General features: G+C 37.8%; 1 pseudogene; it reads right to left on the bottom strand.

Annotated features, from left to right (window-relative positions):
- Positions 1-2,738: 2,738 nt before the first annotated feature.
- Positions 2,739-19,351, bottom strand: LOC132015170 (lipase member J-like; annotated as a pseudogene).
- Positions 19,352-22,625: the final 3,274 nt, after the last annotated feature.

Genomic DNA, 22,625 nt, shown 5'->3' with positions numbered 1-22,625 from the left:
CGCCGATTTGGATGCCTTTAATTTCCTTTTGTTGTCTGATTGCTGAGGCTAGGACCTCTAGTACGATGTTGAATAGCAGTGGTGATAATGGACATCCCTGCCGTGTTCCTGACCTTAGAGGAAAAGCTTTCAGTTTTTCTCCATTGAGAATGATATTTGCGGTGGGTTTTTCATAGATGGCTTTGATGATATTGAGGTATGTGCCCTCTATCCCTACACTTTGAAGACATCTCAAAGTCTTTTTATATTAACTCCACACAGTCTTAATTAAGGAAGTTTTGTGATTTAAATCTTGCAGTTTGGTAGTACAAATCCTCCAACATTTTTAAAAATTACTTTGACAATTCTAGATTAATTGTAATTCTACAAAAAGCTTAGAATCAGTATAACCATTTCCAGGAAAAAAAAAAAAAACCCCTGTGGAATTTTGATTGCAATTCCTTTGAATACATGGATACATTTGAAAGAGTGGAGATCTTAATAATATTGCCTTTCCACCTGAACACATTTGTTTATCTGTGTTCCTAAGTATTATAACTGTCTGTAATATTGTAAATTGCATGTTTAAAATATCATTTTGCAATTATTTGACATTAGTATATAAAGACACAACTTATTTTTGTAACCCAACCTATCCTGAAATATTGCAAGATTTTAGCATTATTTCTAGCATCTTAAATGACTTGTTCTTCCTTCAGAGAAGACTTACTTTTGTTTCTGACAGATGGCTTTGGCATCGGTATTCCCAAATCATCTTAAGAATTAAGAATTCTTAAGATTCAAAGGTGGTCTGCAGTTTCTGGAAGGGTCATCAATTTCTGGTTTGACTTTATTCTTAGGTTATAGTACTTTGAGGTTCAGTCTAAAATCTGAAGATCAGGGTTAATCAGGGAAACTTCCCTTTGGTAAGCTGAATTACAACTTTTGTTCTCAACTATTATTTTCAGGATTTTAATTATACACCTGAAATAAGCAGGTGTTGTTGGGATATAAGCAGTTAAAATGCCAGGCTTACTTTCCTGGGCTTCTTTTCCTTGACCCTATAATTTTCCCCAAATTTTTAACTCTCCTTTTCTTCAAATAAATGTTTTTCACATTGTCCCAGCCCACCATTACCAGATACCCCCAACTTATTTTTTTATTAATTTATTTATTTTTAGCATAACAGTATTCATTATTTTTCACCACACCCAGTGCTGCATGCAATCCATGCCCTCTATAATACCCACCAACTTATTTTTTAAATCTCAGCCTAAGTAATTATTAGTAAGTCTTATTTGAAGGGTCATTTGAAAACTTTGAAGAAACACTTACACTATATTCACCTTCTTAAATTCTTTAAAAAGATATCTCTAAATGTGTATCTATTTTCAGTGCTCTACTTTTTTGGTACCAAAAAAGGAAGGAATGACCTGTAGCATGAACTGTGTCCTTTAAAGTTATGTGTCTTCTCTTAACTGCATTCCAATAATCTTATATGCATGTATTTTATTTTTTTTCTCACTATCTATGCATATTCCATTATTTTTGGTAGAAGACTTTTTTTAATTTATTTTTTATTTTCAGCATAACAGTATTCATTATTTTTGCACCACACCTAGTGCTCCATGCAATCTGTGCCCTCTATAATACCCACCACGTGGTACCCCGACCTCCCAACCCTGCCCCTTCAAAACCTTCAGATTGTTTTTCAGAGTCCATAGACTCTCATGGTTCACCTCCCCTTCCAATTTCCCCCAACTCCCTTCTCCTCTCTGTAGAAGACATGTTAAGGCCCATAAGCATCTGTGGAACACAGAGTTAGTAACAGCAGAGTGAACTGGACTTGGCTTGGCTTCCAACCTCCATTTTGCCTGGGGTAGGAAACTTAATTTTCCAATCCAGGAAATTATAGATTATTTTTTTTCAGTATTTATGGGGTAAATTTACACTCAATTTTCAAACTCTCCCTTTTCATCTTGCTGTCCCCAGGGACTAAGAAAAGCCTGTGAAGTCATGCATTATAGAGGAGTTGGAAGGACTGGAGTCTAAGTCCTTGTATGTGATGTCCCCTGTACCACCCTCTGATGCCCACTGATCCCAGGGCTCCAGGATCATGACCTGAGCTGAAGGCAGATGCTTAAGGACTGAGCCACCCAGGTGCCCCAACCACCATTGTGACTCTTTGCACACACTTTTGGGAAAGGCCAGCTATACACTCTGGAAGTGAGGTGATGCAAACCCTCTATGGCTTTTATGATCCCCCTACTTCTGAGGCTTGGCCGGAAGTTGGGCAGACGCAGCCCTATCACACTGGTATCCAGGCTCTTTCTTCCCTTTTTTTCTCCTCCGAACTCCTTTACGTAGCTTAAAAGTGTTTCTACTCTTCATTCAGCGTAGAGAAAAATTAGCTTTCATATCTGCAAACATTCTCCCAAACTCTTTTTATATCATATATGCTCATCTTTGAAGAAAAGAGAGCACCTTTCTAAAAAAAAAAAAAAAATCATCCCGTTAAAATTATGCTTTTAGTTACTTAAAACACAACATACTGCTTCGGGCCATGTTGGAATCTGCCATTTCCCTTCATATGACAAATGTCACTGATTTAATGAATGGAAAGCCTGCGGCAGTGAAGAAAAACAGGGAAAAATTCCAGATCTTATTTAAATAACAGGAAAACCATACATAGCAAGAAAATAATGATTGGCTTTTAAGAGAAAAGAAATGGATCCTTCAACACAGACTACTGTAGTTCTTTATAGACTGCCTTGGATAATGTCAATGATTTCATGGGAAACTTGCTGATATACATCTAAACGGAACAAAAAGTCTATATGACTGTAGCAAGAAATAGCTTTATGGTAGATAGGGTTTGTAATTTCAGAAAGTAGATTTTTCACATCTTGAGGATTGACCAACAAGTCATTGCCCCCATTCTAAGTCACTGTCCATACGTTCATGTTCCTCACGTCGTAAAATGGAGAAGTAGACCAAATGTAGAGGGTTTTTGCAGAAAATGATACATAGAAGGTGTTCTTTACTATTCTTTAAATGATTAATTAATACAAATTTAAAGTAAGTTGAATCTAAAATTATTACTATGATGGAAGCAAGGAATATTGAAAGAATCGTTATTATGATTTTTACTTAGAAATAGATCAGATACAAATCAAAACTAGACAATTTGCTCTAATTAAGGGTATTCAAACATGCCACAGAAGGAATTTCAGTTTTATTTATAAAGCATGAAATTATTTTAATCAAAATTTTCTGTAGCTGGGGCGCCTGGGTGGCTTAGTTGTTGGGTATCTGCCTTTGGCTCAGGTCATGATCCCGGAGTCCTGGGATGGAGCCCCACATTGGGCTCCCAGCTCAGTGGGAAGCCTGCTTCTCTCTCTCCCACCCCCCCTGCTTATGTTCCCTCTCTCACAGTGTCTCCCTCTATTAAATAAATAAAATCTTAAAAAAAATTTTTTGTAGCTGTGTAGCTGCCAATGTATCTATCAATAAATGGTAAATATTGGAGGGGGGAGCAAGTCTGATTTTATTGATTTTAATCTTTCCATTTTACTTCAGAGTTTTACACAAGCAAACCACATTGGGCATGAAGTTTAGCTAAGGCAGAAGAGGATAATGGGAAAAAATAATTTTGAAGATGGCAGACTTGGGTTCTAATACCTCAAGATTTCTGTCATCTTCTTCAAACAATATTACCATCTTCTCATTAACTTTGTCTTTTCCTCATAATTACAGGTTTGTCTTATTTTCCCAAATACAATCAAGAGCTTTTAGGGTCAAGAATCATATTATGCCTTTCATTTCTTATTTAACTAACCACGGAGCTACATGTATTATACACACAATATTTTTTCTCCTGAGGGAAGATGAATTACTCTACAGCCTGTCAAACTTCTCCAGGCTTAACTGAGGTATTTGTTGTTAAAATCTAGAAAATCTAGAAAATCTAAAATCTAGAAAAGCCCCCATTGGATGTGAGAATATGGAGCCAAATCATGGCAGCCTTTGCCTGCTGGTCCTTCTCACTGTTATTATCCTCTCGGGCTTTACATGAGCCCTTCTCTGTAGCCACCTCCTCTGAACTGACCCAGGAGATAGTTTTTAGGTTATGCATAATTGTGTACCTGATTAAAATGAACTAAGTTTAGAGCAGGACTGCCCCAATCAAAAACTCTCAAGTGACTAGAATGAAAAACCTGAAAGAAAAAAAAAATTTAAAGCAAGATTATACTCTTCTGTTTTTTACAGTGCAGCTGGTAAAGTGAGGTGTGAATTTCATATACTGTCCCTCTGTATTTGGCCTATTGGAATATAAATGCGCAGGGAAACGTCTTCACTTCTCCCTTCCTTTGAAAAGGGCAAGAAATGGAAGAGGAGAGGTGGTGAGGGGCAGGGGCATCTATGGAACGCAATTCTATCAGTTTCATATAAATGCACATTCCCCCAAGGCCTTTTACCTTGTTAACAGGAGCCTGTGTGCTCATCATCCCTCCCCGGAAAGCCTCAGCTCCATCCACAGAGGACAAAAGTGAGTGTCTACGGGCACCTACATGGCTCAGTCTGTCAAGTGTCTAACTCTTGGCTTCAGCTCAGGTCATGATCTCAGGGTTGTGGGATTGAGCCCTGTGTTGGGCTCCGCACACAGTAGGGAGTCTGCTTGAAGATTCTCCCTCTCCTTCTTCCTCTGCTCCTCCCTGTGCTCATACTCTCTCTCTAAAATAAATAAATATCTCTTAAAAATATACATAAATATAAATATATCTTTAAAAAAATCTTTAAAAAAAAGTGTCTAGTGCTAGGTGAAATAGCACTGAAATGACACGTCCCTAAACATTCTTGCTTCAAACAATAGCTCTCAACAGCATGTTCCAGAAGCCACCCCTTGCTCCACGTTTCATAACTGTAGCCTCACCACCACCACCACCTGCTGTGAGCCTCTTAGGTCTAATCTGATCATATCCTTTTCTCCCCCTGATAATGTTTTCATTGCAGGAAGTTTTAGACTCTCAGCTTCCAGATCTTCTTGGGGACTCTAACCCTGACAGGTCTCCATGCACCCACCATTTTATCTTCTCCTAACTCCTCCCAACTTCTAAAACTCTCTCTGCCATCTGGAATTCCATCATTAGATATATCTTAAAACCCATCTATGATGGGTTCCTTTACCCTCCTGCTCTCCGGACAACCTGATTTTCCCCCAACAACACTTCTTACCCTGCAGTTCTTTCATTCCACAAAACCAGCTGAGATTATTCATGATCTTAGCATTTGTAAAACTTGTCGATTCTGAGGAATTTCCTCACATTACCCATGATGCCATTGGATTCAGCTGTTCATTTCTATCCTAGAGCTTTTTTCCACTTAGTTTCTGGAATACTGTCATTTCATTTCTTTAAATAATTTTTAAAAATTTTTAATAAACATATAACGTATTATTAGCCTCAGGGGTACAGGTCTGTGAATCGCTAGGTTTAGACACTGCACAGCACTCACCATATCACATACCCTCCCCAATGTCCATATCCCCACTCCCTTTCTCCCTAACGCCCCTCCCCCATTCACACTCAGTTTGTTTTGTGACATTAAGAGTCTCTTATGGTTTGTCTAATACCGTCATTTCTTGATTTTCATTTTTCACTCCCAGCTCCTTTTTGGTTTCTTTGCTGTATCCATCCAACTCCCACTTCATGACCTTTGAATCCTTCCATGTCTCAGCATAACCGTGCTCCTCTTCTCCCCATCTGTATTCACTCTGTGTGTGTTCTCATCCAGTTTCTTGGTTTTCAGTGGTGTCCATACTTAAAATGTTTATCCTCTTCTGTAAGTCTCTTCTAAATACGGGACTCCTATACACAACTGCTATTCAAGTTAAACACTGGGATGCCTCACACTTAACATCTCCAAATGTGAACATCTTCTCTGTCCCTCAAAGCTGCACTGCCACCAAATGTCCCTATCTCCTTTAATGGCAATTGCATATTTTCCTTGCTTAGGCCAGAAAGTCTGGAATCGTCCAAGACTCTTCCCTCTCTCCTTCCACAGAATCCATATTAAATGTCTTTATGTTTACAATACACATGTACACTCAGAACCCAACCCTCTTCGCCACCCTTCCTGGAAACACATCTGTGCAGGCCATCATCAATCTCGATTATTGTGGTCTCTGAAATTTCTCATTGTTTCCACTTTGATCTACCCAACATGGCACCCAAAGTATTCTTATTCTCCCCCCCCAAGTAAACTTTACCCCTAACATGGTGCTTGAACTCATGACCCCGAGATCGAGCATCACATGCTCTGTTGACTGATCCAGTGAGGTGTCCCCTAAGCATTCCTTTAAAAATGTAGGTCATATCATGTCCGCTCCATGCTCAAAAACCTGAAGTGGCTGCTCACTTAGCTAGAAAGCCAAAGTCCTCCCAATGGAGTACTTGTTCCTTTCTGGCTCTAGTACATTTCTGCTCCCCTTTCCCTACTTCTTTCTCCCTTAATTGCTGACATCAGCCACACTGACCTTTTAGCCATGCCTTTCAGAAATGCTCCTAACTAAAGGGCTTTGCATTGGTTATTCTCTCTGTCTGGAATGCTCTTCCTCCAGGTTGTTCACATTGCTAACTTTCTCGGCTTCTCTAAATCTCGAATGTCACCATCTCATTGAGGCTTGCCTAACCTCTCTGTTCAAAGACACAACCCACTACCCACTGTGTCTAATCTCTTTATCTTGCTTTTTCCCCTTTATTTTTCCATAGCTTTTATTCCCTTCTAAAGTTTTAATAATTTACTTATTTGCTATGCGTAATGTCTGTATATATATCTGCTAGAATGTCAGCTTAAGGAGGACAGGAATATTTACTTTGTTCTTTGATGTGTACCTGAGCATAGAATGGTACAGGGCACATAGTAGGTACTCAATAAATATTGTTTCCATAGATGAATAGTTGCAAAGGTTACCTAGACTTTCCTGGTCTAGTTATCACCAGGAATGAACTAAATCTAAATATAAGTTAAAGATTTTTAATAATTTACCTCAAAACAATCACTTAGTAGATTTAGACATGTTAAATGAGAAAGTCCTTCCCAAAATCTCAATGATACTTGAGTTCATTAGTGTTCATTAAATTTAAACAACACTCTTGATCATCACCCTGTTGAACTGTCATAATATTTTTGTTAGTTAAGTCAGAGCATTATTATTAACTCCATTTTTAAAATTAAGGAAACTGACTTCATAAGGAGTAAGTGAGCTTGCTGAGTGTCTCACTAGCCATAAGTTTCAGAGAAAAGATTCAGTGCCTGATATTTTGATCTCAAGTATACTGTTTCTTCTAAGATTTTATCCTGGCTCTCAACTGTAAGATGATATTCACACTGGATTTTTCTTCATTAATATTCATGCAACATATATTCTTGAGTACCTGTTGTTTGCCCAGAACTCTTGGCCTTGCATATATAGAAGTGAATAAAACTTGCTCAAGGGCCTTATGAAGTTCACAATTGAACAGAGGAGAGAATGAAGTCTAGTGAGAGACTAGGCATTGGGATACCTGTGTTTTAGTCTTAGGTTTTTAAAATTTTATTGTTATTGTTATTATTATTATTAGTCTTAGGTGTTTTTGAAGGAATAGCTCTGAATATTTGGGCAAGTCAAATGATAAACATGGCCTCAATGATTCCTAGTCTACTATTCCAAATTAACATTTTCTCATTTGTAAAATAGAAAATAGGTATATTGCTCTAATTATTGCTTAGGGTTAGAAGACCTAATAGATTATGATACTAACATATTAGAAACCATGAAGAATTACATAAATAGGTAATAGTTACATTTTATCCTTCTAAATTTATCATCCTATGACAATGGCATGATTCTCAGAATGATGGGGTAAACCACGAGTAGTATAAATAAAATTGTACTAAAAAGCACTTGAAAAGTTATACCTGAGTCCAGTGTAGCATATTTTGAACAGATGTCCCTGCTGGGTTATGTGACAAATACACATCCACAACACTCTGAGGGGTTAAAAAATTATTTTTATACTTGGTCCACCCAGAGAAAGTGTAACTTTTGATATTTACTACACTAAATAATTTTAATACAATTTAAAGTATTTTTAAGCAAATAATATAAATAAAATATAAAATTATATTTTAATTAAGTACATAAATGTACTTACTAAATATGTAATTTTACATTAACATAGAAGGTATTATTGGATTTCTGAGTTACGTAGTCTGTCATCCCATACTGAAAACAATCTAAACTGTTAGGACTCACACACACGGACCCCTTTTGTGAGCACAAAGGACTGAAAAGATAGAAATTAACAGGAGAAATGGAAAAGGGAAACAAAAAAACCCTCAAAAAAGCAAAGTACTAAAGCCAGTTTTTTCTTCAAGTTATTTGCCAATCCAAGGGAATCTGAAGTTTTATTGTGAGAACTAAGCTAGTTGAGGAAAACAAACAAACAAAAAATCAGCCCAGAGCCTGCCAAGGACAATTAGGAGATTTAAAATGAAACCCTTTCCATGATGAACTGGACTCCTGAAATGCTACACAACTCCCAGTGAAACAATCAGAAATGCAGCAGCTTTCATGTTAGCCTGTCATCAAGGTTTGAATTAACTACAATGTCCCTGGAAACCTTAGTCAGTGAGCAAGACTTACAACGTCAATGTAGTCCTATCAAAATCTCAGCAAGTTCTCTTAAGGATATCAACAAACTGTTTCTCAGATGGAGAAACGGAAGACCCAGGACAGCCAATACAGTAATACAGTATTGTAAGGGAGGAACAAATTTGGAGGATGGACATACACAACTTCAAGATGTACTATCAACCTACAGTAATCAAGAAGTGGGGTACTGGTGGAAGAATAGACAAACATCCATAGAATGGAAAGAGGGCCCCAAAATAGATCCCCTATATAGTCAACAGATCTTTGAAAAAGAGAAAAGGCAATACAATTGAGAAACAATGGTATCTTCAACAAATGGTCCTGGAACAACTAGACAATGACATGGAAAAGAAGAAGAAAAAAACAAAAAGAATTGAGGCACAGACCTCACATTTTTTGCAATAGTTAACTCAAAATAGAACACAGATCTAAATATCAAACTCAAAACTATGAAACTCCTAGAAGATGACCTAGTAGAGAAAATCTAGTTGACTTTGGGTCTAGTGATGGCTTTGTAGATAAAACACCAAAGGCACAAACTATGAAAGAAATAACCGACAAGCTGAACTTCTGAGTCAAAAACGTCCACTTTGCAAAAGACAAAGAATTAGAAGACAGGGCACAGACTGGAAGAAAATATTTGCAAAAGACATATCTATGAAGGTGTTATCCAAAATGTACAAAGAACTCTTCAAACTCAACAATGAGAAAATAACCTGATTTAAAAATGGGGCAAAGTCCTTAACAGACAGCTCATCGAATAGATGTACAGATAGCAAATGACCATGAAAAGATGCTCTGCATAATACACCATCAGGGAAATGCAATTTAAAAGAACAATGAAATACCACTACACACCTATGAAAATGACAAAAGTCTGAAACATTGACAGCACCAAGTGCTGGTGAGGAAAAAGTCACAGGAACTCTCATTCACTGCTGGTGGAAATGCACAATAGTACAACCCCTTTGGAAAAACAGTTTAGTGGTCTCTTATAAAACAATAGGAATCCTTGTCACATGATCCAGAAATTGCACTCCTTGGTATTTATCCAAAGGGGGTAAAGACTCGTGTTCACACAAAATCTTCACATTGATCTTGATAGCATCTTTATTCATAATTGTCAAAACTTGAACCATAATGTCCTTTAGTAGGTGGATAGATACGCAGTGATACATCCTGACAATAAAATATTTTTTTCAACACTAAAAATAAATGAGATACCAAGCCAGGAAAAGACATGGAGGAACCTTGAATGTTTGCTACTAAATGGATGAAGGCAATCTGAGAGGGCTACAAACTATGATTCTAACTACATGACATTCTGGAAAAGGCAAAACTGTGGCAGGCAGTGAAAAAATCAGTAGTATCAGTGGTTTCCAGGATTTAAGAGGGGATGGATGAGTAGACAAAGCACAGAGGATTTCTAGGGCAGTGAAAATATCCTACATGATACTGTAATGGTAGGTCTATGTCATTATACATTTGTTAGAACTCACAGAATGTAGAACACCAGAGTGAACCACGCTGTAAACTATGGATTTGGGGTACTTATGATGTGTCCATGTAGGTTCATCAATTATAACAAACAAAAAGTACAACCTGGTGGTCCTTGCCATATCCAAGATCATCTAGGTTTTTCCTGATGTGACCTTCTAGGAGTTTGAGAGTCTTACATTTCACATTTAGGTCTATGATCCAAATCTGAGTTAACTTTGTGAAGGTTATTTTATTGATTTGTATGTAGACATCCAGTTGTCCCAACACTATTTGTTGAATAGACTATGGTTTTTCTAGTGCACTGCCTTTCTCCTTTGTCAAAGATCTGTTGATGGTGTTCATGAGACTCTGTGTCTGCACTCGGTATTCTGCTACACTGATCTTCTTGTTTCTTTCATTAATTCCACGCTGTCTAGATTACTGTAGTTGAAGACTAAGTCTTAACGTTCAACAGTACCAGTCCTCCAACTTTACTCTTTCTCTTCAATTCTGTGTTGGGTACTCCAGGTTTTGCTTCCCTCCATAAACGTTAAAAGTCATTTGTCAATGTCCTTAAATTAGCTTGCAGGGATTTTGGTTGCCTTGAATCCACAGACTAAATTGGTAAGAATGGACATCTTGACAACTTCTCTTTCTTTGACTGAATAAATTGATTCTTGCTGGTAAATTATTAAATGGTACAGGTGCAGGAACCAACCAGTAGTCTGAATGCCACAACTGCTTCTGCTAAATCCATTTTTTTTTTATTTAATGTGCTTAAAAAGTCTTAGAATGAATGAGTACATCTGTAATAGCATCTATACACAAACTGTACGGCTTTGGGAATAGTAGCTTGAGCCCCTAAACGGTGTCCCACTCCAGGAACTTTGATGAATGCCTGAAGCTGGTAAGGTAATTAGCAGGCACAAATGCCAATTACAAAAGGGTCAATAAGAAAGGGAAGGAGTGTTAGGAACCAAGACATAAGAGCAGAAGTTGTTAAAAAAAAAAAAAAGAGATAGAAGATGGGTTAAGCCTCTGTCTTCAGCTCAGGTCATGATCTCAGGGTCCTGGGATCGAGTACTGCATCGGGATCACTGCTCGGCAGGGAGCCTTCTTCCTCCTCTCTCTCTCTCTGTTTGCCTCTCTGCCTACTTGTGATCTCTCTCTGTCAAATAAATAAATAAAATCTTTTTTTTTTAATTAAGTGATAGTAGAGAACTTAAATACAAGAAACTTCAGGAAACTAACACCCAATAGTAAAGGCCAATTAAAAGACTCAGCACAGCACCTGCTCTCTGTTCCGTATGGAGAGCAAGACAAATCAGAATGCAAAATAATCCCAGCATGCTCACGCTGATTAGTTTCAGAATGTTGATGTAGTCCCCAAACCAGGAAGGCGAAGACTCTATCAGTACACGTGGATGAATCATACAATGACATGTAAGGCATAAAGTACTATTAAGAGCTGCTTTCTAAAAATGGACAAAGTGCATTTCAAATTCAATTTGTTTTCACCATATATAAGTTCTCCTGGTCATAACCATTTATCATAAGCAAGATATCGTGGCAAATCTTACCAATATTCTTCAGTGGACACAGCTTTGAACCAACAAATCTTTTGAATGAGGTATTAGGTAGGAAGTCTTTGTTGCCAAAAAAAGCCTGTAAGACAAGTTTACTTTACTCATATTTGGAAGACCAAAATAATTATTCAAGGAATGGTCCAATGTGATCATTATATTTATAATGAAATGCACTGTCTCACATTATTAGTTCAAAATATTTAAATGAGAGAGGTGCCTGGGTGGCTCAGTTGGTTAAGTGGATGACTCTTGATTTTGGCTCAGGATATGAGATGGAGTCCCATGTTGGGTCCATGCTCAGAGCAGTCTGCTTGTCCCTCTCTCTGCCCTACCCGGCCTCCCTTGCCCTTGTGTTCTCTCTCTCTCTCTCTCTCTCTCTTTCAAATAAGAAATTAAAACCTTTAAAAGAAATACATTTATTTATTTTTTTAAAGATTTTATTTATTCATTTGACAGACAGAGATCACAAGTAGGCAGAGAAGCAGGCAGAGAGAGGAGGAAGCAGGGTCCCCACTGAGCAGAGAGCCCAATGTAAGGCTTGATCCCAGGACCCTGGGATCATGACCTGAGCTGAAGGCAGAGGCTTTAACCCACTGAGCCACCCAGGCGCCCTAAAAGAAATGCATTCAAATTAAGGGCAAAACTTGGAAGCAGGAGATAGAGATAAGCTGACTACTGGATTTTCCTTCAAAATGAGAAGTCCAAAGCTATTATAAATAAAATCTTATTCATTTGTAAAAACAAAAGAAGGTATCCAGTGTCACTGAAACCAAAAAATTAAATTCATGCAAACATAGTCAAGACCTTTTATTTTGAAATGACAGAATCATTGTCATTTTGTATTATCAGCTATGTAAAGGAATAACATACCTTTAACACTGACATCCATTTGTATGCCAATTTAATTAAAGGTCTCTTTGAGTATTTGATGGAAAAAACTGGAGCTAAGGTAAAAAAAAAATTTTGATTCTTTCAGCTATCTGTGGTATTGTGGAAAATGTTATGAACGCTGAGAAAACAAGACAGAAATTAACTATTCTTACGCCATTACTGGCATGTAAGAAATGATATCATGGCAAGTGAGAGTAAATTCAATATGTTATGACCACTAATTGACTCATTCATTTCTCAATTCCCTTATCAAACATTTCTCAGTCACCCAGTATGAGATCTACATATCAATAAAACATCATACTGATGATTAATATTAAAAACAATGTCTAGACCATAAACAATGGTAAATCAACAATAAAAGAGTCTTGTAACACCATAGTTGAGAAATCAGAAACAATATTGAAGATTTCTATAACTGGCAATGTGAGAATTTCGGATATTTGAATCTTACACTTTAGGTGACAGATCCAATACATGTCAAATTGTTTTCATATTTATTTTTAATATATTTTAAAACACCCTTGCCTTATTGTGCAGAGGATACTAGTTTATATTTTATTGTTAGTTTAGAGTCATTAATATGACAAATAGTTTTCCCTTTTATAACATCTTATCAAGCTACATTCTTGCACATCTTTTTTATTTTTATAGCTTTTCTGTTTTCTGAGTTCTAAGAAGGCACACAATCAGAGAATCATATAACATATTAGAAGTCAGTAAATTCTAGCACATATTCACTTCTTTCTTAATAATTTTCCAAGATTCCTGGTTCCAGATAGCTGGAAAATCCAGAGTACAACTCACACACATGATTAATAAATGTCAGAGAAAATATCTGTGGAAAATCGGATTAGATTGTTCTTCAACATACTCTTTTAAAGCAGGGTGTATCTTATTCCTATAAGAAAATGATCATTTTTCAGCCTAGAAAAGACTCAGTGAATACTGGTTTCTATTATCAAGTAGGCTTTGTAACTTCCCCAGTAGAAAGAGTGGGAGTAAGAAAGTTTACCACATCATGTAAGAGAATGATGTTGGGTTTTAGAGAATTATCCTCTGAAAGTGAAACTATTACACATTAGATGGAAGCATTGTTGCTGTGAGCTAAAAGAAGTTATTTTTTAGTCTCTTTAAACATATGAAGGCTTAGGCTCATCTTTGTGCATGTCTAAAGTTTAATCTGTCCTAAATGCGTAAGCATTAATGGCCTTCTCTCATCCCCTCCTCATGAGGTCCTTTGCCACACTTAAATGACAATTATAAGTATGAAATTTCTATTTGTGGAACAAGGAGTAGTTATGATCTCACTTTGATCCCAAGATGGATATCCAACTTCTGAACGCTTGGGAACAAAGACAACCTGTTATTACATGAATTCTTCGTGACTGGAGAAGACAAGGTAGAAGGAGGAAGAGGGTAAGTGTCCAGGGCCAGGCTGTGGGTCTTCTTCCCGGTGCTCTGTTTTGTGTCACTTGTAGCTCTGGGAGCTTGCCCACATCCTTAGGAGGTATGTCTGCAAACCCTACAAAAGACATTGCATACTATGAGCCACAATCCTTCTGGCCGTACCAATAGTGGTGCCCTGGGAATGGCCTATATAAAATATTTCCTCTTGTCCCGTGTGTTTCACGATGAAGCTGATGGAGGCTGGGAGGTTGTATTTTGCCATCTCGTCAAAACTACAAAAGAAAAAGGGAAGTTGACATCCCCTTGCTTCCAGAATGTGATGCTAACCCTTGAAGATAATGAACAGGTAAGTGAAGGCAAACAATTTTCCACTCTCTTTGGGTATTATCAAGAAGTTATGGGGTGGGGCACCTGGGTGGCTCAGAGGGTTAAAGCGTCTGCTTTCAGCTCAGGTCATGTTCCCAGAGTCCTGGGATGGGAGTCCCACATCAAGCTTTCTGCTCAGCAGGGAGCCTGCTTCCCCCTCTCTCTCTGCCTGCTTCTTTGCCTACTTGTGATCTTTGTCTGTCAAATAAATATATCAAACCTTAAAAAAAAAAAAAAGATGTTTAAAAAAAAGGAAGAATTTTAGGGCCCTTGGGTGGCTCAACTGGTTGAGCATCTGACTCTTGATTTCAGCTCAGGTTGTGGTCTCAGGGTGGTGAGGTTCGAGCCCTGTGTCTGGCTCTGCACTCAGTGTGAAGTCTGTTTGAGCTTCTCTCTTACTTCTCCTAGGCTCCTCCCCACTCGTGCATGTGCATGCACTTTCTCTCCAGCTCTCTCTCAAATAAATAAATATTTCTTAAAAAAGAAGTTATGTGATGTAATATATCTACTTAATAAAGACTTCCATGAGAACACAAAGTCAGGGAATAAAGTAGCCCCAAGATAGTCTTATAAAGAGGCTGTTTATTTTACATACAGGAAGATAAAGTAAATATATAGGTTAAGGAGCAAAACAATGGAAAGGGTGGGGTTAGCCAATAAAGGTTACTACTGACAAACGAGAAACACACTTAAGGTCAAGCAAGCATTCTTTCATTTTCAAGCAAAAACTGACATAAATTGTGATGGTCTGTTACAAGACCTGATTGAGAAAAGACACTTCTGTTCTACTTTATTTCATTCAAACACAAGACAAAATATTTGACACACTCATAAAATAAAATGAAACATTACTTGATGTTATTTGTACCTGAAGGCCCAGAATTCTTTGGAATTTGTCTCCAGGTATTTGTGTTTCCTGGACCAGGTGGTCCCCTGCTGTTCCCCATCCACACGTCTTAACCAGCATCTGCTGGAATGAAGCCGAGGCTGTTTTTGGGCAGATTGGAGATCCAGCTGCTGGCAGGTGTAAACAAACCATGTTGCAAGTAGACAACAAACCTCTGAGCTAGAAAAAAAAATCCAGAGAATTTCTTCTTAAATGTTGTAGTATCTGTATAAATATCTTATCTGAAATTAAATCTTTTAACACATGACAGTTTGAAGTTTTAAAAATATATTTTTAAATTTTATATTGTATAAATATGGTAAATTTTTCATGTTTAATCCCATTGTATGTCAGAGTTGTTTAGCAAAGTTTACAAAGTTGCAAACTTAGCAAAGCTTACAAAGAATTTTTTTTCAAATGACCAAGTATATCATTAGGTCATGTCTCACTTAAATATATAAACTTTAAAGATTAGAACATTCACATAGCTAATAGTCATGTGAGTACTCATATACATTTTATTTTATTTTTATTTTAGAGAGAGAGAGAGAGAGAGAGAGAGAGCAGGGGTAGGGGCAGAGGGGGAGGGAGAAAGAGAATCTCAAGTAGACTCCACATTGAGCACGGAGCCCAACATAGACCTTGAGCTCACCACCCTGAGATCATGACCTGAGCCAAAAACAAGAGTTGGACATTTAACTGAGCCACTCACACTTCCATAATATACATTTTAAATAGCATATTACAGTAGATGTCAGCCAGACACTGGTCTTAGCCACTCCAGTGCTGTGCAGTGGGCTCATGAAAGAAGTAGTCAGGGTGAGAGTAATGTAGGTTAACTTGGGCCCCACAGCGTAGGTGCCTCACCAAGGCTACTGCTAGGGAAGTATGTCTGACCTGCCTGCAACAGAGGTCTCACAGGGTACCATCCCCTCAAGGAGATCAAACCAGCCACTTGGAGACTAGTTGGGGGACATCAGACCTATTCTCTTCTGGAAAGGTCAACAACCCACTATGACTGGTATTGATATATATTTTGGCTATGATTTGCCTTTCTTTCCACATAGGACCACAGCAGCCAGCACTATTATTCAAGAGTTCATGGAGCGTCTGATCTACAAATATGGAACCCCTCATGACATACCTCAAATAAAGGGAATCACTGCAGGTCAAAGAAGGTGCATTCCTCAGTATTATGGCCTTGGAAGGCCACTGGTCTGAGACCATAACCACCATCAAGAGGCTGCTAGCCCAACCAAGCAATGAAATCACCAGCCAGTAGAGATGCCAGCTGCGAGATGACATCCTGTATCTATGGGTCCTGTCCTTAAGGACTCATTCGATACCTTAAACAAATGACTGAATATATTGCTGCTTCCTCTAATCAGTAGAACACGGAGTCTAAGAAAAAAGGGGTAGGATTAAGAATGGTCTTACTCACTGTCATACAGTAACTCACTTGGGAGTTTGTCCTTTCTGTCCTCACAATTTAAGGCTCTTATAGATCCAGAGGCCCTGGTCCCAATACAGAAGACATGTCCACTAGTTCACACAGTAAACATCCTAATAATAAAGCCATGACTGCTTGAAGGCTATGACTTTGGGCTCCTCATGATAGAAGACTAGAGGGCAGCAGTGGCAAAGAAAGGAATTACTATATTGGCAGGAGTCATTGCCCTTGATCATCATGACGAGGTAGAGATTCTGATACAGAATGAGGATGGAAAAACATACTTGATGTTCAAGAGATTCAGTGGGACATCTTTTGTTACTCTGTTGCCTTGCTTTCCCTAAAAAAGTACAAGTACTGCAACTATGACCTGTTACAGGCACAGTAACCCTTCAGGATAAGGGCTTGGCTTGCCACATCAGGAGACACAGCTGAGAGGGAGGGGAATCTACAGTGGGTAGTACAGGTGGGAATTCACAAGTGACAGCCATGGCATTAGGATCAGTGGCAATGGCAGATGTCATACTTTGTTCCACTCACCTTCTTCTTATAAGTTTCCACAGAAATTCTGACCTGCCCATACCCTGGAAAACCTGTACCTGGATGAAATAAGCTTAATGTGAAAAACAAAAGGATCTGTGTAATGTAAGAGGTGCACTCTCTGTTATTTTGGTGTTCACCCAGACTTCCTTTCCAAAGTAGGTGGACCTCCCAGATGTTGTAGGTGTTGCTTTCTAAGTGCTCATTATTGCCCCTCTATCCCCCAGGGCAAATGGCAGTTGCCTTACCTAGGAGACTACACCAATAAAAGTAGCCTTAAGAAATAACTAACTGCTGTGGCAATGCAAGAGGCTAACTCCTTAACTTCAAGGCTGGACAGCTTCCACGATGCAGTTCCTGGATCCATAAGCTCCCCTGAGATCAGACTCCAGTGGGACTTAGCTGAGCCACACCCTTCCCTAGCTCCTTTCCTTGCCCTTCTGGATTTCCACATGACCTTCTCCTGATGGTAGACCAGCAATAAATCACGTGCTCCTGACTCCCTGTCTCTGGCACTGCTTCTAGACAACTCAAAAGCACTTACTGTATTTTTAAATTACCCTCAATATTTTATTACAGTATTCACAAAATTAGGTCAGACCCTGAAAAATGATTACTATAATTATGTTAAGTCTATGTTAACATTTTCTGTCTGGTAGTTCTGACCTTTATAAGAATCCAAAATTACATTGATTGAGGTTGTTTCAAGTCAGTATCTTTCCTGAAATATACTTTACTGCTTAAAACTTGAGAGGGCATTTTATAATATGAGAAACATATTTTTCAAGGAGAAATATCTAAAGAGAAAACTAAAAAAAAAGTTGGCTTTTGTTTGAACAATTAGATGAATAAGCAAAAGTAATCTACTGCATATTTTTCTAGTAAGTGACAGATATAGGATTATAACCCTAGCAACAAATTCGAGTGCTTTATCTTTTTCACCACACTTGCAGATAGTGATGTGCCTATTGTTGGGGTAAAGAACCAGGACCAAACTCATCTCTTTGCTATTATTAGAGGAGACAGGAAGAACATTTTTACAAGCCATTTTCCAAACCTGTGTTACCATGTTACCATTTCTAACCCTTCATGAAACAAAGAGATTGGAAAGAATCAACAGAAATGAGTAAAGGGACCCACAAAGAACATTTGGAACAGCTTAGTTTCCATCACACTCTAAAACCATCTTATGAACAAGAAGCCAGGGGAGCATCAGGTTCTCTTCTGGGGGCATGTAGAGACATGGGTGAGAAGTTTACTATGCACTTCATCTTTAAGTCTTTTCCTTGTCTGACAGTCACTTAGGGCCGAGACAGTCACCAAGCTGCTCTGAATTGAATATTACCTGAACTGTCTCTGTTTGTCTTCCCATAAGGAATTCTATAAAGGCCAAGGATGTAACCATCTTCAGTTACAATATCATACACTTCATCTGGGTAGTGCCAATAAGAAATAATTTGGCTCTAGATAAAGAAAAAGGAAGGCTTTTAGGATACAATTTCTGGTCAGTTAATGGAACCTGATAATAACCTAAGCTGTTAATGTAATAATGGACCTTGTATAGTCAGTCTCTCAATCTCAGGACTATTTTTTTTTTCACTAGTTCACTGATTCATTCAGTAATAGATATTTTAGAACATCTATAAACATCATTCTTATATATTACTTTTTGCCTAACTACTAATCACTCAAACGTTTACCTGCTCAGCCATATACAATTTTAAAATTTATGTTTATCCATAAATGTTGCATGCCTATGATTATAGCTAAGCTTATATCTGGAATTTGCATGTATACAAAAAAGAATTTATAAGTCTTCCACAAAGGTATTTAAATGCCGGTATATATATTTTCACCCAGGGACAAAGTAAGGGTGAAGGGGAAACTGGAGCCACAGAACAGTAAATGGGGACTATTCATTGACCCATATCAAAATATATGAATACAGGGATATTTATTTGACTGCAGCTCTATTAAAATAAAAGCCCGCCCTCCTCAATTAAAGAGTAGCATCCCCTGTGTTATTTCAGCTGCTTAGCATTTATTTCCTTGCAACTTACAATGTTCATGTTCACTTCAGGGTTCTGAGCTCTTCGATATAGAAAGGCGCCTTGCATAGTCCCAAGAATTAAAATGAGAGACTTCACTCTGAAAAGGTAGGACATTTGGGATCTGCATATAAAAGGAGATGTTAATACTACTAAAATTGCAGCAAGTGATACCATTTGACTGTTTAAATAATTCTCTGAGTTAGGGACTATTACTGTTTTCAGGTCAGAAAACCAAAGCCCCCCAAAATTAAGTAACTTGTCTAAGGACACACAATGTATAGTTGGCAGTCAAGAGTTCGATCCGTTCTGACTTCATTCCCACATCAGTGCTTTGCCAGCTGTCCTCTTTTGCAGCACAAAACCCTCTGTGAGGTCTCCATTATAGAATTGTTTAGCCCAATTCCAAAAACTTTATCATATACTGCAAGTTAATTGATACCTGAATTAATGATGTAATGATATTCTTACGAGACTAACACTAGTTTATTTCCTTTAAAGATTTTATTGATTTATTTGAGAGTGTGTATGTGTGTGAGAAACAGAATCAGAGAGAGAGCACAAGAAGGGGGAGGTTCAGAGGGAGAGGCAGACACCCCACTGAATGGGGAGCCAGATGCAGGACTCTGGGATCATGACCAGAACCAAAGGCAGACACTTAACTGATGGAGCCAGCTAGGTGTCCCTAGACTAACACTTGTTTAAAGTATGTCTAACAGTAGTTGAGTTTTGGGGAGGGAAGAGGGATGGAGAGAATCTTAAAACAGTAAGAAAAAGAACTTGTTATCTATAATGGAACCTCCATAAGACTATCAGAAAATTTTTTAGCAGAGACTTTGCAAAATATATATTGCAAAATATACATATATGCAAAAATATATTATATATATATGATTTTATTTTATTTATTTGACATAGAGACATCAGAAGTAGGCAGAGAGGCAGGCAAAGAGAGAGAGGGGGAAGAAGGCTCCCCACTGAGCAGAGAGCCTGATGTGGGGCTCGATCCCAGGACCCTGGGATCATGACCTGAGCCAAAGGCAGATGCTTTAACCCACTGAGCCACCCAGGCCCCCCTATTCAATATATATTGAATATATATTCAAAGTGCAGAAGGAAGGGAAGAAAGAAGAGAAAGGGAAAAAAAAAAAAAAAACCCTGCCAACCATGAACATTCAACAACCCAACAAAGCTGCCTTTCTTTTTTTTTAATATTTTATTTATTTTCTCTATTTTTTATTTTCAGCATAACAGTATTCATTATTTTTGCACCACACCCAGTGCCCCATGCAATCCGTGCCCTCTATAATACCCACCACCTGGTACCCCCACCCCCTGTCCCTTCAAAACCCTCAGATTGTTTTTCAGAGTCCTTAGTCTCTGAAAGCTGCCTTTCAAATTGGAAGGGAAGATAGTTTTCAGACAAGTAAAAGCTGAAGGACTTTATCACCGGTAATAGTTGAGCCTTACACATTAAAGGGACTTCCTCAAGCTGAAATGAAAAGGATGATAATAAGTAATGGGAAATCATGTGAAACTATAAAACTGTTCAGGTAAATATAGTTGAATTCAGAAAACTCTAGTGTTTCATGGTGGTGGTAAATCTGGAGAATTCTTACAAAGCTGGTAAAGAGCAACTGTGAAAGGGTAAGGTAGGAAAGGCAAATCTGCTTGACCACAAAGGCTTTTCTAGACGTATTAGTGGAAAGTACTTTCAGCAGTTCAGACAGTGGAAACTGGCTTCCTTAAAATTCTGTCTACCATTTAGAAAATCTTCATTTACTTATACGTATCCTGTTTGAGGACTGCTGTCCCAGGACCACTGTCCTATCCAGTACTTCAGTTTCTTTGACAATATCCCCCATTGTGCCCATCCACATTCCGAAGGTGTCCCCATTGGAGAGCTACTTCATGAGGAAATGTGTTCCATTTTTAGATGCACCTACTTAAAATTATTCCTTAAGTTTCTTTTTTGAGAATATCTATATTCTCAATAAATAACATAGATATTTAATATATAATACAGATAATAAATATCTATATTATTCCTTAAATATCTTTAAGCCAAAATCTAGTTTCTTATAATTTTCATCAACTGATTTTAGTATACTGATGTATCCAATTATTTTTCTTTCTGAAGATCTATTACATGTTTGAAGATGGTTTTCATGTTTTCGTGACGTTTTCTTCAGGCTAGCAATCTAGCAAACTTTATCCCTCTTACCTATTCAAGCACGATAATTTCAAGTCCGCTTATCATCCTGGACACTTTTCCTTGGAATGGCCCCATTTCTCAATGATCCTTTTGAAATCTTGGGTCCAGGAATGAACCTGGTATTCTAAATGTGTTCTGAGCAGTGTAAATAGTGTGGGACTATCACCTTCCTTGTTCTGCACACTAATCCATTTATCATAGCTTAGGTTTATATTTAGTTTTTTGTCTTAACAGCTCTATTATACTGTTAACTCAAAATAAACTTAAGGCCAAGTACAATTTTTTTTTCCTTAAGTAGGCTACACATGGGGCTTGAACTCAAAGCCCTCATTTAACCAACTGAGGCACCCAGACACCTAAGCCCAGTAAAATTCTAAGCTCTCTTTCCTTGATTCTGTAAAATTGTTTTCTAGATACAAAGGTAAGACTTCAAATAACCTCCTCCATTTTTTTGTTGTTGTTAAATTTGTTTCAGTGACTTCTATTGAAATCTCTTAAATTCCTGATCTTAAAGTAACCCTATGAGGCTATTCACCTTGATTTTATGCCATCAAAAACTGATTTGCCATTAATGGTTATCAAAGTTATCAATAACACAGTTAGTAAGAACAGACAGAGCTGTGCCTCACATAAGCAGACAACCTTTGCTGACTGGCATGATATTTTTATATTATTACAGTCCTATTATACCATAAAAAAGCACTCTCTGAGAAAGTATTCTCAATACTGAAACTGACCCACTGAATTACCATTCAGCCTATCTTAGTTTAAGCATAATTCTTGAATGGCTTGCATACCTTCTAGGCAGAGTTACTGAGCTCGGTGTCTGAGAATTGTGACTTATTCTAGTTGCCAGGGATACCACATTGACTATGACAATGTTTCTATCCTCTTAAACTCTATTAAGTAAACAACAAATAAGTAGGCAAGAAAGTAAGATAACTTCTAAAAGTGATTAGGTAACATGAAGAAAATGAAACAGGTTGGGGGTATAAAGTCACAGGGTGGTTCTTTTAAGTCAAATAGTTAGAGAAGGCTTCCTTTAGGTGACTTCTAAGTGGGACTTAAATGAACAGAAAG

The sequence above is a fragment of the Mustela nigripes genome, chromosome 4 (assembly GCF_022355385.1).
Source record: "Mustela nigripes isolate SB6536 chromosome 4, MUSNIG.SB6536, whole genome shotgun sequence".
Lineage (NCBI taxonomy): Eukaryota > Metazoa > Chordata > Mammalia > Carnivora > Mustelidae > Mustela > Mustela nigripes.
The sequence above is the reverse complement of the archived record's forward strand: the minus strand, read 5'-3'. Positions and strand labels throughout refer to the sequence as shown.